This window comes from Pan troglodytes, chromosome 15 (genome assembly GCF_028858775.2).
Source record: "Pan troglodytes isolate AG18354 chromosome 15, NHGRI_mPanTro3-v2.0_pri, whole genome shotgun sequence".
Classification (NCBI taxonomy): Eukaryota; Metazoa; Chordata; class Mammalia; order Primates; family Hominidae; genus Pan; species Pan troglodytes.
In genome coordinates, this window is record NC_072413.2 from 51319249 (window position 1) to 51333340 (window position 14092).

The window sequence follows — 14092 nt, forward strand, 5'->3', positions numbered from 1 at the left end:
TTCTGCTGAGAAATTTGCTGTTATTCTGATATGTTTTCTTTTATAGGTTATCTGATGCTTTTGCCTCACAGCTGTTAAGATTCTTTCCTTCGTCTTGACTTTAGATAACCCGATGACTGTGTACCTAGGTGATGATCTTTTTGTGATGAATTTCCCAGGTTTTCTTTGAGCTTCCTATATTTGGATGTCTAGATCTCTAGTGAGGCCAGGGAAGCTTTCCTTGATTATTCCCTCAGATAAGTTTTCCAGACTTAGATTTCTCTTTTTCAGGAACACCAGTTATTCTTAGGTTTAGCCATTTAACATAATCCCAAATTTTATAGAGGCTTTGTTCATTTCTTAATATTCTTTTTTCTTTATCTTTGTCTGATTGGATGAATTCAAAAGCCTTGTCTATGAGTTCTGAAGTTCTTTCTCTACTTGTTCTAGTCTATTATTGACACTTTTCAGTGCACTTTTGTATTTTTCTGAGTATGTCTTTCATTTCCGGAATTTGTGATTGTTTTCTCTCTATGATATCTATTTCTCTGGAGAATTTTTCATCCATATCCTTTATTTATTTATTTTTTAAATTTCTTTAAGCAGGTTTTCACCTTTCTCTGGTATCTCCTTGAACAGCTTGATAATCAACCATCAGAATTCTTTATCTGGCAATTCAGAGATGTCTTCTTGGTTTGGATCCATTGCTGGGGAGGTAATGTGGTCTTTGGGGGGTGTTGTAGAACCTTGTTTTGTCATATTACCAGAATTACTTTTCTGATTCCTTTTCATTTGGGTAGACTATGTCAGAGGGAAGATCTGTGACTCAAGGGCTGTTTTTCAGATTTTTTTGTTCCAAGGGGTGATCCCTTGATGTGGTGGTGTCCTACTTCCCCTAGGGATGGGGCTTCCTGAGAGCCAGACTGCAGTAATTGCTGTTGCTCTTCTGGGTCTAGTCACCCAGTGGGGCTACTAGGCTGCAGGCTGGTGCTGGGCAATGTCTGCAGAGTCCTATGATGTGATCCGTCTTCTGGTCTCCCAGACATAGATACCAGGACCTGCTCTAGTGGAGGTGGCTATAATGTCCTGAGTTGGTTGGCCTTCAGCCAGGAGGTGGTGCTTTCAAGAGAGCACCAGCTGTAATAGTAGAAGGGAGACATAAGCTCACCCTAAGTTGGCCAGGATTAGTATTTGGGTTATGGGCAGGGCCATAAAGTTCCCAAGAGTTTATGTTTTTTGTGATCAGCTACCAGGGTGGATAGAGAAATACCATCAGGTGAGGGAAGGGTTAGGTGAGTCTGAGCTCAGACTCTTCTTGGTTAGGGCTTACCATGGCCACTGTGGGGGTTGGGGACTGGTTCTCAGGGGTTATGTTCCAGAGGGGATTATGGCTGTCTCTTTTGCCAGGGATATGGGGGAAAGCTGGTAGCAACAGGCCTCCTCCAACTCCCATGCAGTCAGTGAGGCCAGTCTTGCTCCTGCAGTGCCCAAGTAACAGTTTATCTCTGGGCAGCCTGCATTCTAGGCTCAGACCTTGCCCCAGGCACAAACCTCTCCACTGACAAAGCAAGCACAGCTTTCAGGCCTTGCTCCTCCTCGTCAGCCCACATTGTTGGCCACAGCTCCATTGTTCCTCTGTGCAGCAGTTCCCATTTGCTCCTTGGATTCTGCTCAAGAGAGTTCATGCCCAGTTGAAATTATTACAAAGTTCAGTTGGAAGCTTCTTTCACCCTGTGACCCCTCCCAAATTCCACTGGCTGCCTTCCCTGACGGCCCCTGTGAGATAGAGCCAGGGATGGCTTCCCTGGGCTCGAGCTGGAGACTGGAGTGCCTATAAGACTCTTCCCACTGCTGCTTCTACTTTTATATTTCACACTAAATCCATTTCAGCTCCAGGTAAGGTTAAATCCTTCTCCCATAATCTGGATTTTCAGGTTCCCCAGTGGGGGTGTGTGTTCAGAGGCAGATTTTTCCCTTCTCACACTTTGGAAACTCACAGTTTTTCATCTGTCTTGTGGAATTTTCAGTGGTGTGCTGCTTCTTTCAAAGGATGTGTGAATTCTTTCGGTTTTCCTGGTACGTTCCTGTGGTGATTCTTGGAGCAAAAGTCCATGGTGTGAGTCTCTTCATGCGGTTCTGTCCATCCAGATGGGAGCTACATGTTAGCCCTTTCTCCTATCCTCTATCTTCTTGAAAATCCCCCTCTTGTATAGGTCTTAAATTGGAAATTGTACCTCTGTCTCAAGCTCTTTATCTCTATATCTCTTGACACACACATTGTCACACACACAAGTATTTGACACATCTGCCAGGTGTTTATTAGCACTTTATGTACATTCAGTCCTCAGATTGACTCTAGGAGATGATATGAAGGATTTGAGGATTGTGGTTGCCTCCCTAGTATCCATTCTGCCCCTCTCCTATTGCAGTTTGTTCTAATTCCCAGATCCCATTTCTCTTGCCAACAGGTGAACAAAGATGGCCCAATTAAAGGGAGGTCCAGGATTTTTGTTAGATGGTTAGGGAAGACACTCCTGTTTATTGAATATGAATGGGGAAATATGAAAGTCCAGAAGCTTCTGGCAGCCACCTTTTCCATCACAGTACAGCCAGCCTTGGGGTGTGTGGATGTTCCCAAGAGCAGAGCAGACAATGGAAAGAGGCTGGGTATTTAGTGAGATTGCTGAGCCACTGAAGATTTCCCTACTATTGGGCTTTTCAGTTTTATGAGACATTAAATTCCCTTATTCATTTGGGTCTTGCGTTCTATTACCAAAGGCATATTAACTGAAACATGTAAACATTTTCTGCATTTTACTGGTGAAACCAAATCTCAGAAAGGCTGGGAATGGCTAGATACACTGATCCTTTAGAAAACGTCCAAGGCACAGTTAGGGCCAAACTGGGATTGGAACCCAGGATATCTGACTCTAACCTCCATGCACGTAACAGCTACATTATTTTTTCTCTTCAAGAAAACTACTGGAGGGTGGTTCCAAGATGGCCAAATAGAAACAGCTCCAGTCTACAGCTCCCAGCATGAGCGATGCAGAAGACGAATGATTTCTGCATTTCCAACTGAGGTACTGGGTTCATCTTACTGGGGATTGTCGGACAGTGGGTGCAGGACAGTGGGTGCAGCGCACCGAGCGTGAGCCGAAGTAGGGCGAGGCATCACCTCACGCAGGAAGCGCAAGGGGTCAGGGAATTCCCTTTCCTAGCCAAGGAAAGGGGTGACAGATGGCACCTGGAAAATCGGGTCACTCCCACCCTAATACTGCGCTTTTCTGATGGTCTTAGCAAATGGCACACCAGGAGATTATATCCCGTGCCTGGCTCGGAGGGTCCTACGCCCACGGACCCTTGCTCATTGCTAGCACAGCAGTCTGAGATCAAACTGAAAGGCAGCAGCCAGGCTGGGGGAGGGGCACCTGCCATTGCTGAGGCGTGAGTAGGTAAACAAACCTGCCGGGAAGCTCAAACTGGGTGGAGCCCGCTGCATCTCAAGGAGGTCTGCCTGCCTCTGTAGACTCCACCTCTGGGGGCAGGGCATAGCCAAACAAAAGGCAGCAGAAACCTCTGCAGACTTAAATGTCCCTGTCTGACAGCTTGGAAGACAGCAGTGATTCTCCCAGCATGCAGCTGGAGATCTGAGAACGGACAGAGTGCCTCCTCAAGTGGGTCCCTGACCCCCGGGTAGCCTAACTGGGAGGCATCCCCCAGTAGGGGCAGACTGACACCTCACACGGCCGGGTACTCCTCTGAGACAAAACTTCCAGAGGAACGATCAGGCAGCAGCATTTGCCATTCACCAATATTCGCTGTTCTGCAGCCTCAACTGCTGATATCCAGGCAAACAGGGTCTGGAGTGGACCTCCGGCAAACTCCAACAGACCTGCAGCTGAGGGTCCTGTCTGTTAGAAGGAAAACTAACAAACAGAAAGGACATCCACCCCAAAAACCCATCTGTATGTCACCATCATCGAAGAACAAAGGTAGATAAAACCACAAAGATGGGAAAAAAAACAGAGCAGAAAAACTGAAAACTCTAAAAATCAGAGCGCCTCTCCTCCTCCAAAGGAACGCAACTCTTCACCAGCAACGGAACAAAGCTGGACGGAGAATGACTTTGACGAGTTGAGAAAAGAAGGCTTCAGATGATCAAACTACTCCGAGCTACAGGAGGAAATTCGAACCAATGGCAAAGAAGTTAAAAGCTTTGAAAAAAAATTAGACAAATGGATAACTAGAATAACCAATGCAGAGAAGTCCTTAAAGGACCTGATGGAGCTGAAAACCAAGGCACAAGAGCTATGTGACGAATGCAGAAGCCTCAGTAGCCGATTCGATCAACTGGAAGAAAGGTTATCAGTGATGGAAGACGAAATGAATGAAATGAAGTGAGAAGAGAAGTTTAGAGAAAAAAGAATAAAAAGAAACGAGCAAAGCCTCCAAGAAATATGGGACTATGTGAAAAGACCAAATCTACATTTGATTAGTGTACCTGAAAGTGACTGGGAGAATGGAACCAGGTTGGAAAACACTCTGAAGGATATTATCCAGGAGAACTTCCCCAATCTAGCAAGGCAGGCCAACATTCAAATTCAGGAAATACAGAGAACGCCACAAAGAAGCTCCTCGAGAAGAGCAACTCCAAGACACATAATTGTCAGATTCACCAAAGTTGAAATGAAGGAAAAAATGTTAAGGGCAGCCAGAGAGAAAGGTCAGGTTACCCACAAAGGGAAGCCCATCAGACTAACAGCGGATCTCTCAGCAGAAACTCTACAAGCCAGAAGAGAGTGGGGGCCAATATTCAACATTCTTAAAGAAAAGAATTTTCAACCCAGAATTTCATATCCAGCCAAACTAAGCTTCATAAGTGAAGGAGAAATAAAATCCTTTACAGACAAGCAAATGCTGAGAGATTTTGTCACCACCAGGCCTGCCCTAAAAGAGCTCATGAAGGAAGCACTAAACATGGAAAGGAATAACCGGTACCAGCCACTGCAAAAACATGCCAAATTGTAAAGACCATCTAGGCTAGGAAGAGACTGCATCAACTAATGAGCAAAATAACCAGCTAACATCATAATGAGAGGATCAAATTCACACATAATAACAATATTAACTTTAAATGTAAATGGGCTAAATGTTCCAATTAAAAGACACAGACTGGCAAATTGGATAAAGAGTCAAGACCCATCAGTGTGCTGTATTCAGGAGACCCATCTTACATGCACAGACACACATAGGCTCAAAATAAAAGGATGGAGGAAGATCTACCAAGCAAATGGAAAACAAAAAAAAGGCAGGGGTTGCAATCCTAGTCTCTGATAAAACAGACTTTAAACCAACAAAGATCAGAAGAGACAAAGAAGGCCATTACATAATGGTAAAGGGATCAATTCAACAAGAAGAGCTAACTATCCTAAATATATATGCACCCAATACAGGAGCACCCAGATTCATAAAGCAAGTTCTTAGTGACCTAAGGACTAAGGACCTAAGGATAATAAGTGATTATTATCACACAATAATAATGGGAGACTTTAACACCCCACTGTCAACATTAGACAGGTCAATGAGACAGAAAGTTAACAAGGATATCCAGGAATTGAACTCAGCTCTGCACCAAGCAGACCTAATAGACATCTACAGAACTCTCCACCCCAAATCAACAGAATATACATTCTTCTCAGCACCACACCACACCTACTCCAAAACTGACCACACAGTTGTAAGTAAAGCTCTCCTCAGCAAATGTAAAAGAACAGAAATTATAGCAAACTGTCTCTCAGACCACGGTGCAATCAAACTAGAACTCAGGATTAAGAAACTCACTCAAAACCACTCAACTACATGGTAACTGAACAACCTGCTCCTGAATGACTACTGGGTAGATAATGAAGTGAAGGCATAAATAAAGATGTTCTTTGAAACCAGTGAGAACAAAGACACAACATACCAGAATCTCTGGGACACATTCAAAGCAGTGTGTACAGGGAAATTTATAGCACTAAATGCCCACAAGAGAAAGCAGGAAAGATCTAAAATTGACACCCTAACATCACAATTAAAAGAGCTAGAGAAGCAAGAGCAAACACATTCAAAAGCTAGCAGAAGGCAAGAAATAACTAAGATCAGAGCAGAACTGAAGGAGATAGAGACACAAAAAGCCCTTCAAAAAATAATTGAATCCAGGAGCTGGTTTTTTGAAAAGATCAACAAAATTGTAGACCGCTAGCAAGACTAATAAAGAAGAAAAGAAGAATCAAATAGATGCAATAAAAAATGATAAAGAGAATATCACCACTGATCCCACAGAAATACAAACTACCATCAGAGAATACTACAAACACCTCTCCCCAAATAAACTAGAAAATCTAGAAGAAATGGATAAATTCCTTGACACATACACCCTCCCAAGACTAAACCAGGAAGAAGTTGAATCTCTGAATAGACCAATAACAGGATCTGAAATTGAGGTAATAATTAATAGCTTACGAACCAAAAAAAGTAGGACCAGATGGATTCACAGCCGAATTCTACCAGAGGTACAAGGAGGAGCTGGTACCATTCCTTCTGAAACTATTCCAATCAATAGAAAAAGAGGGAATCCTCCCTAACTCATTTTATGAGGCCCAGCATCATCCTGATACCAAAGCCTGGCAGAGACACAACAAAAAAAAGAGAATTTTAGACCAATATCTTTGATGAACATCAATGCAAAAATCCTCAATAAAATACTGGCAAACCGAATCCAGCAGCACATCAAAAAGCTTATCCACCATGATCAAGTGGGCTTCACCCCTGGGGTGCAAGGCTGGTTCAACATATGCAAATCAATAAACATAATCTAGTATATAAACAGAACCAACGACAAAAACCACATTATTATCTCAATAGATGCAGAAAAGGCCTTTGACAAAATTCAGCAATGCTTCATGCTAAAAACTCTCAATAAACTAGGTATTGATGGGATGTATCTCAAAATAATCAGAGGTATCTATGACAAATCCACAGCCAATATGATACTGAATGGGCAAAAACTGGAAGCATTCCCTTTGAAAACTGGCACAAGACAGGGATGCCCTCTCTCACCACTCCTATTCAACATAGTGTTGGAAGTTCTGGCCAGGGCAATCAGGCAGGGGAAGGAAATAAAGGGTATTCAATTAGGAAAAGAGGAAGTCAAATTGTCCCTGTTTGCAGATGACATGATTGTATATCTAGAAAACCCCATCATCTCAGCCCAAAATCTCCTTAAGCTGATAAGCAACTTCAGCAAAGTCTCAGGATACAAAATCAATGTACAAAAATCAGAAGCATTCTTATACACCAATAACAAACAGAGAGCCAAATCATGAGTGAAGTCCCATTCACAATCACTACAAAGAGAATAAAATACCTAGGAATGCAACTTACAAGGGATGTGAAGGACCTCTTCAAGGAGAACTACAAACCACTGCTCAATGAAATAAAAGAGGATACAAACAAATGGAAGAACAGTCCATGCTCATGGGTAGAAAGAATCAATATCGTGAAAATGGCCATACTGCCCAAGGTAATTTATAGATTCCATGCCATCCCCATCAAGCTACCAATGACTTTCTTCACAGAATTGGAAAAAACTACTTTAAAGTTCATATGGCACCAAAAAGGAGCTCACATAGCCAAAACAATCTTAAGCCAAAAGAACAAAGCTGGAGGCATCACGCTACCTGACTTCAAACTATACTACAAGGCTACAGTAACCAAAACAGCATAGTACTGGTACCAAAACAGAGATATAGACCAATGGAACAGAACAGAGCCCTCAGTAATAATGCCACATATCTACAACTATCTGGTCTTTGACGAACGTGACAAAAACAAGCAATGGGGAAAGGATTCCCTATTTAATAAATGGTGCTGGGAAAACTGGCTAGCCATATGTAGAAAGCTGAAACTGGATCCCTTCCTTACACCTTAAAGAAAAATCAATTCAAGATGGATTAAAGAGTTAAACGTTAGACCTAAAACCATAAAAACCCTAGAAGAAAACCTAGGCAGTACCATTCAGGACATAGGCATGGGCAAGGACTTCATGTCCAAAACACCAAAAGCAATGGCAACAAAAGACAAAATTGACAAATGGGAACTCATTAAACTAAAGAGCTTCTGCACAGCAAAAGAAACTACCATCAGAGTGAACAGGCAACCTACAAAATGGGAGAAAATTTTTGCAACCTACTCATCTGACAAAGGGCTAATATCCACAATCTACAATGAACTCAAACAAATTTACAAGAAAAAAACAAACAACCCCATCAAAAAGTGTGCGAAGGACATGAACAGACACTTCTCAAAAGAAGACATTTATGCAGCCAAAAAACACATGAAAAAATGCTCATCATCACTGGCCATCAGAGAAATGCAAATCAAAACCACAATGAGATACCATCTCACACCAGTTAGAATGGCAATCATTAAAAACTCAGGAAACAATGGGTGCTGGAGGGGATGTGGAGAAATAGGAACACTTTTACACTGTTGGTGGGACTGTAAACTAGTTCAAACATTGGGAAGTCAGTGTGGCAATTCCTCAGGGATCTAGAACTAGAAATACCATTTGACCCCGCCATCCCTTTACTGGGTATATACCCAAAGGATTATAAATCATGCTGCTATAAAGACGCATGCATACACACGTATGTTTATAGTGGCACTATTCACAATAGCAAAGACTTGGATCCAACCCAAATGTCCAACAATGATAGACTGGATTAAGAAAATATGGCAGATATACACCATGGAATACTATGCAGCCATAAAAAATGATGAGTTAATGTCCTTTGTAGGGACATGGATGAAACTGGAAACCATCATTCTCAGCAAACTATCACAAGGACAAAAAGCCAAACACCGCATGTTCTCACTCAGAGGTGGGAATTGAACAATGAGAACACATGGACACAGGAAGGGGAACATCACACACCGGGGACTGTTGTGGGGTGGGGGGAGCGGGGAGGGATAGCATTAGGAGATACACCTAATGTAAATGATGAGTTAATGGGTGCAGCACACCAACATGTCACATGTATACACATGTAACAAACCTGCACGTTGTGCACATGTACCGTAAAACTTAAAGTATATATAAAAAAAAAAACTATTGCACAGTTCACATGCCAGCCATTTAACATTGGTTTACTCTCTACTTGGGGATGACATCTAGAATCTTAAAAGTGAAGCTAGGCAATTGGAAAGAATGAGACTCGGGCTGCCTGGTTCAGGGGCTCTTGTTTCTTCCTGCCAAAACCTCTTCTCTCCTTTTCTGCTAATAACCCTCCCACTCTCCTGTCTTCCTGCACCGCCTCTCCTTGGCCATGTGTGGATTCCTAGCCCCAACCCCTCTGGAATCTGGAGTCTCCCTGTAGGTAGAGAATGAATGGAACAGTGATCTGCCTGAAGTGTCTCAGAGGGGCACCCACACACTGCTGCAGGTGCAGCTGAGGCTGTTCATGTTCTTCCTGAAGCCTGATTGTTCATCTCTTCTTACAGTTCTGTGAGCTCTTGCCACATCCCTCTCACAAATCCCCTTTGGCCTTAAGTTAGCCAGAGTTGGTTCCCGTTGCTTATAACAAAACATCCTCAGCTTATATGTATGGCAATATTCAAGATATCATTCTCAAGGCCACTTAGGCATTTGACATTCGGATAATTGGTAGACTTAAGGATCATGAGATTGTTTCCAGGCACCAAGAAGATGGTACCAGCTGGCAATTGAGTCTGTCTATCCTCAGGAGTTTCCATTTTAGTAACATTTGAAAGGATTCTTTTAACACGGATTGTGAAAACTTCGAATTTATTGAAAAGACAAAATTACAACGAATGAATTGTATTTTATACTTAATAGTCAATGTAGCTATACTATCACTAATGAGTGAATCATGTATTTTATACTTAATAATCAATGTAGATGAACTGTCATTAATTATAGTATTGGGAGTGTGGTTATTTTTAACTTTTATTTTAGGTTCAGGCTACATGTGCAAGTTTGTTATATTGGTAAATTTTGTGTCATGGGGCATTGGGTGTACAGATTATTTCATCACCCAGGTAATGAGCATAGTACCTGATAGGTAGTTTTTCAGTCCTCATCCTCCTTCCACCCTCCACCCTCAGGATGAAATTGTGCTGCCACCAGGTGAGGTATGTAGTGAGCAGGGATGAGCTCTAGGAGCCTATAGAGACTTCTGATTCACAGTGTTAGTTTCCTGTCTTTTTAAACCTGGTTTAATTTCCTGCTCTCATAGAGGATCTTTTTTCAGGAGGCTTGGTGGTCTTTACTGCCATCTAGCTTCAGTAAGGGGCACCCTAGTCTCAGAGAGATTTTAACAAATTTAAACCTCAGAGTAAAGGGATTGGGGTCCCTGTTTCTTTTATCTTTCAGAAAGCCCCTCTATTTCTACCTACATTATTGAGAGCAAACTGAAACCGAGGTAAAGCAGCTCTGTTAACTTCCCCAGGAGCATCTGTGCTCTATGTTGAATTAAAAAGCCCTGTTATACCAGTGCCTTGTAGCATTAAGTGAACAAACTATTCTTTACTGCAAACATTCTGATGATGTAGTTTCCTATGACACACATGCCTCATCTCACATAAAAGAGCTAAATCCTTTTATTTTAGAAGGTGAATAGATGATATCTAACATGAAAACATTCAGAAATATTGATATAGGCATATTAGAAATATGAAGATAATTAATAAAAGTAGCTCAAAGAGCTAAAAATGCTTGCTGCTGAAAAGTTATTTTTACATATCATGAGTTATTTTAGTTTTTAAACTTATAGCTTTGAGGAAAAATAACTTTTAAAAAAAACAGCATCTTTTCTTTGGATGAATGCAAAGTTTGCATTGGCTCCATGGAGTATGTATGTGGTTTCAGAGCCCTAAAATTTTTCAATCTCATGCTTCCATGTTTGTAGCTTTCCTTAAGTATATGATGGTTCATGGATCTTAGCTTTTATTCAAAAGCTTGATGATTGAAAAAAAAGAGGGCTGGATGTTAGTTCTGTGTGGTGTGGGCAAGCCTTGTTGGGAGGTAGCCTGACCTGTGGAGTAATTGAAATGGGCTTCCTCATTGAGGTCCTCGAAATGACAGTACCTATAGGCTTCTTTTCTTTAGGCTGGTCAGTTTTTTCAGAGAGGTTTTCTCTCCTCAGGATATGAGCGTAGCTGCTAGCATTCTGGGGACAAGTAATGAGGAAATGGGAGTTAGGGGTTTCACTATTCATCCTATAAACTTTGCTTGTTTTTTTATTTTCCATTCAGCATTTCTACCTTCAACTTAGCCTGCTGTCCCTGAATCCAGAGACCCTCTCTAGAGAATCTCTCTCATTTTTTCCTTTGGTGAATGAGAGATGGTTCCCTGACTGTAGGGGAGTGGTCTGCCTGTGGCATATGGTCTTTTCTAAAATGGCCAGAACAATATTTCTCATTCTATATGCTGTGTGTTGTATGTTGGGTATTTGTGGGGGACAGATGACTTATGTCTATAGTTCACAGATCTTCAACTCCAGAGAACTGAGTTTAAGGAGCTGTACCTGGGAAATTGTGCCTGAAGCTGTTCCTGAGGAATCTGCACCTGGATCTAATGTACATGCTGAGATCCTGGATTTGAGCTGATGCCATGGTGGGATGAGACTTTGCCGTCTTGGGTGTGGGATGAATATATTTTGCGCTGGGAAGGATGTGAAGTATTGTGGTTAAAAGGTGGACTGTAGTTCATTGCATTTTTCAACAGTGGCCACAACAGCATCTCTTATCCTATGTGCTCTTCTTCCAATGTGACTGTGTCCTCTCTCATTAAGATGCGGAGTCTACTTCTCCACTCTCTCAAATCTGGTGGACCCTGGGACTTCTACCAACAGAGTACAGTGGAAATGATGCTGGGCCACTTCCCGGTTTGGTCTTTAACTAGTCTGGCAGCTTCTCCTTTCTGCTTGGAAGCCAGTAAGAAGTACAGCTATCCTGAGGCTTCTGCTGTGAGAAGCCCAAGCCATGGGAGAGGCTCTGGAGAATGAGACTTCACTGGGAGAGTGAAGAGAGGAGCGAAGAGAAAGAGAGAGGCACCAAGGATCACTGAGTTGCCAGAACATGAATGCTAAGGCCATATTGGAAATGGATTCTCCTGCTTCAGCTGCCCCAGCTGATGCCACCAGGATCAGAGATGATCTGGCCAGCTGAGCCCTTCCTTAATTCTAACCCATAAAATTGTGTGCGAAACAAAATGGTTGTTTTCAACCACTAAGTTTTGGGGTAGGTTTTATGCAGCAGCAGATAATGGAAATACTGCTTGGTATAGACTTTCGAAAAAATCCATTTGTTTTCAGGCTTGTCTGCACTCCTTCTTTAAGAGGTGCTAAGAGACTGGACTTAGTTCTTTGTCCAGATCAATGTGTTTCTGGCTTTTTCCCACTGCTAGCTTAGGTTTTATTTTTTTCACGTCTGCTAAGTCAGTAGTCCATTTGCTTTTCAGCTTCCAAAACTTAATTATTCTAATTTTCCTTATTGTTCTCTTCCTTGTGGATTTATGCATTTTATTTGCTCCTTTCTGTAATTTTTGTGGTATTTGGCAAACAGTGAAGGTAAATATACACATTCAATCTGCCACATTTAACTGAATGTCCCCTATGCCTTTTATTGACTGCTTAGAATGGCAATGGTAATTTTGGCCTCTAGGCACAGAGAAATAAGAGTTTTTTTTGTGAGTCACATTGGCCCGGAGCTCCTCCACTCCTCCACAAAAGGTGAGAACTTTGTAGGGCTGACTCAGAGATCAAGGCTGATTCTGATTCTGGCTGGAACATTCCTTGGGGGTGTGATTACTATGGGGACATAGTAGGCGCTACAGCTGGCTCTGGGAAATAGACTCTGGGTTGCCAAAAACGGATACACACACACACACACTCTCTCTCTCTCTCTCTCTTCTTCTCTTTCTGTCCCTCACCCTCTCTCCATTGTATGGTCACATTTGGGTAAGTTAATGAAGATTCTTGAAGAAAAAAGCAGTATGGTGAGGCTTTCTAGTGTCAAGGTCACTTGACATTCAAGTGTGAGCTCACTAGAAGGGAGGGAGACATGACATATTAAATGTTACCATGGAAAAGAAAAAAGTCACTCCCAATTAAAAGGATTGAAAAAGGAGAACCAAAGTAAAATAGGATTTTGTAGGTCAATGAAAAAGCCGAAAACAAAAGCTTTGTCACTTGGACTGTTCCAAGTTCTCAGGCAAGGATCTGAGAATTTCCCTGAAAATATGGTTTAGGGTTCTGAGAGGAAAAGGAATCAGGCTTTTGTTATTGAAATAAACAACCAAAGATCTGAAATGGGTCATTTACAAATTTTTTTATACTTCAAAAAGGGAGACTGAAACTTCCATTGAATTTATGTAAAAGAGTCCTTCACATTGGCTGGTTGAATTACCTCACAATAAAAAACAAATCTGCCAAACTGAAGATATTTGCAGCCCCCAGTGTTACTAATTTTTTCCCCAATTTCACCCTAGCCTCTTCAACGTGAAGGTCATGTGGACCTAAGTACGAGCAATTTTAAACATAAGTGTTAGGTTTTGAAGGTGTTATTTCTCAAGGGAGAAAGAAAAGTAATAGATTGTAAGACAGAGCCTTAAAACAGAGTTTTAGGGAGTGAGTAGGAGAGATTTGTGACATCTCAGAGTTTGAGACAGCCCTGTGGAAAGTGACAGGACATTTTTGAGAAACCTTCTTTTTGGACAGGCTCTAAGTTTAACAAAAAATACATTCAATGACTCAGGCAAGTTCATTAAGAAAGACTTGGGTGTGAGGAGCAGCCCCAGGGAGCTGACCTGGGGCTGTGCATCCAAGAAATAAGAGAGCCCAGTTTAAGCAGGTTTTGATGAGTGGGAGATCCAGGGATCATTTCATGGAAAGAAAGAATTGGCTTCAAGCTACAAAGGAATTTTATAGACCCTAGACAATTCTCAAACTTGTAGGGAGTTCCAAGTTCTGTGGTGAGTAGAAACTTCTCTGGCAGTAAGATAAACAACTCAAAGAGGAAAAAAACTAATCAAGTCACTATAGCCAAA

General features: G+C 41.9%; 1 long non-coding RNA gene across 4 annotated transcripts in view; it reads left to right on the forward strand.

Annotated features, from left to right (window-relative positions):
- LOC134808354 (uncharacterized) overlaps nt 1-14092 on the forward strand; it is a 517830-nt gene that overhangs the window by 97761 nt on the left and 405977 nt on the right. For all 4 annotated transcript variants that reach the window (XR_010151119.1, XR_010151117.1, XR_010151118.1 and 1 more), the window contains exon 2: nt 2955-3062. This is a non-coding gene — a long non-coding RNA (uncharacterized LOC134808354). The remainder of the gene's footprint in view (nt 1-2954; nt 3063-14092) is intronic.